General features: G+C 33.3%; 1 long non-coding RNA gene across 4 annotated transcripts; it reads right to left on the reverse strand.

Annotated features, from left to right (window-relative positions):
* Positions 1 to 325: 325 nt before the first annotated feature.
* On the reverse strand, positions 326 to 2,345 carry LOC120004335. 4 transcript variants are annotated; one of them, XR_005469504.1, is made up of 6 exons: positions 2,058 to 2,345; positions 1,661 to 1,706; positions 1,386 to 1,576; positions 1,110 to 1,183; positions 842 to 993; positions 326 to 558 (listed from the first exon to the last, which is right to left on the reverse strand). It is a non-coding gene; the product is annotated as an uncharacterized LOC120004335 (long non-coding RNA). The 4 variants fall into 4 exon arrangements; XR_005469503.1 differs by having other exon boundaries at positions 326 to 993; positions 1,110 to 1,180; XR_005469502.1 differs by having other exon boundaries at positions 326 to 993.
* Positions 2,346 to 4,473: the final 2,128 nt, after the last annotated feature.

Consider the following 4,473-nt stretch of genomic DNA (forward strand, 5'->3'; position numbering starts at 1 on the left):
GTTCGCATTGAGGGATAGATTCCAATCGATAAACCTCCGCCCAGAAGAACACTAGAGAAGGGAAGGAGAAAAAATAGACAAGTATTTTATTTTTATTTTAAAAAAGAGAAAAATATTAAATGGTGCCATATAAACCTATATTGATTATAGATTATTTATTTAATGCCACATCAGCTGTAAGCCTGACCGAAACTGTTCAAAATCTGCCCGGGTTAGTATTTTGTCTCATTTTGAAAAATGGGTGATGATATTGTAACAAAAAATTTTTGGATGTTAAAAATGAACGACCCTTATCTTTCGGTGATGAAAAGTATAATTAACCCAATTTAGTATATCAAATAGTGTTATCAATATATCATCATAAGATTCAATTAAACAACTTAACACAAAGTAATTCAATCCTATTCATCATCCTCACTCTCAACTCCTTCATCTTCCTCATCCCCACCTTCATCTTCATCATCCTCAATTCTTGGCCTTGTGAAAGCAACCAATACAATTGAATGACACAACCCCTTGTCCCATGAAACATCAATCTTCTCACTTTGATGAAATAAACTTGGGTGTTTGAAAAAGTATTAGTTGAACGAATCAATAAAAATAGTACAACTTTGCTATGTACAAAAAAAATGAAAAAACATGACAATGCAAATGATATTCGCAGTTTGATCATCAAACCATGCACCTCAAATGTATCAAAGCTGAAAAATCAGTAAACTACAACCAACCAATCCGTGATCACGCAAAGAAAATTAGAAAAATAATTCATTCTTATGCTTCTTACTCATGCACCTAATGCTATGCACACAAACGTCCGTTTTCAACACATAAAATCCCTTACCTTTAACTGAAAAATGGCATGGAAAGTTATATCGCCGACTTGCGTTCTTCAAGTGTTGAGGGGGAGAAAAATATGTGGGGTGTGTAGCTGCCCCTGGATTTCAAATCTTTATCTTCCAACTCTGAGAGAGGGGGTTTGTTCCGCTGGTACAACTAAACACATCTTGTCAATAACCATTATAGATAGCATTATATATTTATATATTTTGCAGGAGATATATTTTATCAGTTCATTCAAAAATGAAGAACAAGCCCAAAAAAAACCACACCTGAACACTCGAACATAAATTGTAGGAGAAGGTCCAGAATCATCAAATGGAGAAATCAATTAAGTCTTTATCTGCTGAGAAAAATGAAGAACAATGAGAGAATACAAACAACAGTATGACAAAATTCAGAAGGAAGCATATTAACTATAGACATGACAAAGCAATTAATGGTTTCTAAGCTCACAAAAGCCAAGATGCCAAAATTGAGGCACACATCCAACAGCAGGGAAAAAATAGCAAGGAAACACAAAAATTGGAAGGAAGCATACAACATACAGAGAGTATCCAAGATGGACAACAGAAGTCCAGCAGCAGCTGCAGAAGAAAGACAGGAAGAAAGCTCAATCAATACTACCTCCAGTGACACGACCTCCAGTTTGGGATGAACTTTGGCTTCGAGAAAATCATTATTTTCAACGATGAAAACAATGCTGTAGAGTGTAGACCAATGATTTCGGCACCGAGTCCTGATTATAGAAGTTGCAGTGAATAGCATCTTAAATAATTTTGTGTTAAAACAAAAAATAGACCAACACGCAAGAAGCACATACCTTACAGTGTTAAAATTATGATATTGATCAAACCTAATCGAACACACTGTTAATTGAAAGAGCAAATAAGCAGGTTAATTTGGAACAGGACAAATGGAAGTCTTTAGTCAGAACAAAATTTGCTTATAACAAGAAGGGGGAAGAAAAACCATGAACGTCTTTAACATATACACATTAAATTCCTCTTTTCCAATACCCAAAACGATTTTAACCATATAAAAGCTATCAATCAAAACAGACAAATGAACCATAACAAAAAAAAATCTGCAACACAATAACAAGCAGAAGCAGATAAATTCAAGCAAAAAGGGGGCAAGAAAATAAAGGAATAATTTCAGATATCATGAATTTTCCATAAAACCAAAATTTTGCAGCAATTAAAGAATTGAAATTGTACCTTCGAAAGATAGATGCAATCAGATTTCACTTGATGATGCAAAGGAGAAGCAAGCTGATAGGCAATTCCTAACAAGTTGCGGAGTTCTACGCGACTGAATAAACGGAAGAATAGGACGACGACGACGACGACGACGACGACGACGACGATGACGGCGACCACCAGTTGTAACGGCGATGGAGATGGCGTTGAGATTTGAGAGGCGATAGAGAGAAGGAGGGGGTTTTGTCGGAAGTAATCTGTGTGTGCAATTAGGGCAGGATCGAAGGGTGTTATCTGCAATGGTTTCTTTATTTCCAACCAAACTTTCGGTTGGAAACCAAAAAATTATTAAATTAATATTTTTATTTTCCAACTGATATTTTGGTTGGAAAAACAAAAAATCATTTTTTTAAAAAAAATAAAAAATTAGTTTCCAACCGATAAAATCGGTTGTTAAATTAATTATCAGTCGTTACTTAAAAAAGGAGTTAAATTTATTTTCCAACCACAATTATCGGTTGGAAAATAATCTGAATATTATAAATAAATAAATAAAAACAAATAACATATTTCCGACCGAATATTCGGTTGGAAATATTTTTCAAAAATTTTTAAAAAATCTTATATTTGACAACCGAAATATGGGTTGGAAATTCAGTTGGAAAGTAAAATTTTCCTACCGATTTTCCAACCAATATTTTATCGGTTGGTAAATGTTAACATAATGAGAAATGGTTGGAAATCGGTTGCAAATTCGGTTACAAATTCCAACCAAAATAATCGGTTGGAAAAAAAGGTTGGTAAATCGGTAATTTCTTGTAGTGTTAATGAAGTTATCGGGTGTTTGGATGTTTTTTAAAAATCTCTTGATAATATAATTTTATACAAAAGTGGCTCTTATACGATGCAGGCCGTATAATATTAAAACGCCTCCAACTCGTTTTTATTTTATACGGAACGCTTAGTATAAGAGATAACATGTCAAAAGACAAAAAAGACCTTCACCCTCACTTTATATAGGAAGAGAGAAAAAGTAAACCCTAGAACTATACATACCAACGTTGGGGGAGAGCTACCGTAGCCGATCAGCAAAGAGAGGTAATTTCTTGACTTGTCGAAGAGCTTACAACTTTTCAAACCACTAAATTATCAAGATGTTTTCATGAGAAATTGGGGGTAATCTAGACAAATTATCATAAATCTTATACTATCATTTTGTCTAACAACAAACCAAACACCGTATTGTATAATAATTATACTATATAGAGCTAATATCAGATTTTTTCCAAACACTTGATAGGATTAAATTATACATCAACTTATCCAATGATTAAATTATACATTGGATAGTAATATTATACTATCCTATACGATCTACCAAACGGACCCTTAATGTTTTCAAATTATATTTAATGGGTATTTTTTATATGATATTTGATTTGATAAACAGCTCTTTCTTTTTCTTTTTCTTTTTTTTGTGGAATACTTTTTAAAAAAGAAACTCCTTATGTTATGCATGCGTGTTAGTGACTGGGTGTCGGTACTCCTCCAATCTCGTTGACTAATTTGTCACACTATCAACAAAGCGCTGGCTTCTTCACTTTCAGTTAAGATAAAAAAAAACGTTTCACACATTGAAAAATCGATCGAGGGAAATCAAAATATTTTAGAAGTTAAGATTCACACACTTCTTAAATGTAGATGGTCTTTCTAAGCCCTCATTCGTTAACTCTCGTTCAACCCAAGTTGACAATCCCTAATCCCTTCCGCCTGAGTTAGCAAGGCAATGGCACCGACAAGGACGATAGCTTGAGATCGAAATCTTACTGTTTTAAACTACTATTGCTTTATAATGTATTTTCTTATTACTCTAAACAATCATTAATGTGTTTTGTGTATGACGTTTATATTCATAAGTTGATTTCATAAAAAGCTCAAATAAAAATATGTGGGCACAACCTGATGACCCGAACTCTTGCACCACTTTTGTGCTCCCCGTGATTTCAATTATGAAATCACTGATCTTAGGTTCACTTATCTCTCATGCCTCAGATTGCGTGAACAATTCCTCTACGACATATTTGGCTTGGATTTTCTCACACTTTTTCATTCTTCATCATTACCACTTTCAATATATACATGATAATGTTTATTATTATTACCTTAAAATAATGTCTCCCAAGAAAATATTCGCCCAAATCAGTGTACGTGTACCAAAAGATAGCATTATTGTTTATCAAAAAAAAAATAAAAAAGATAGCACTATTGCCCACAGCAATACTTTATAGTTTATAAACAATACTCTTCTTTCACATGTGAGCACTGTAGGAGATGGTTATTTTTGACCTCTTGAGCTTACTACTATATCATATTTTATTTAACACGTCAGTCAATCATCTCAATTTTGACTTTAAAAAAATAATAATAAAGCACA

Source organism: Tripterygium wilfordii, chromosome 8, assembly GCF_013401445.1.
Source record: "Tripterygium wilfordii isolate XIE 37 chromosome 8, ASM1340144v1, whole genome shotgun sequence".
NCBI lineage: Eukaryota > Viridiplantae > Streptophyta > Magnoliopsida > Celastrales > Celastraceae > Tripterygium > Tripterygium wilfordii.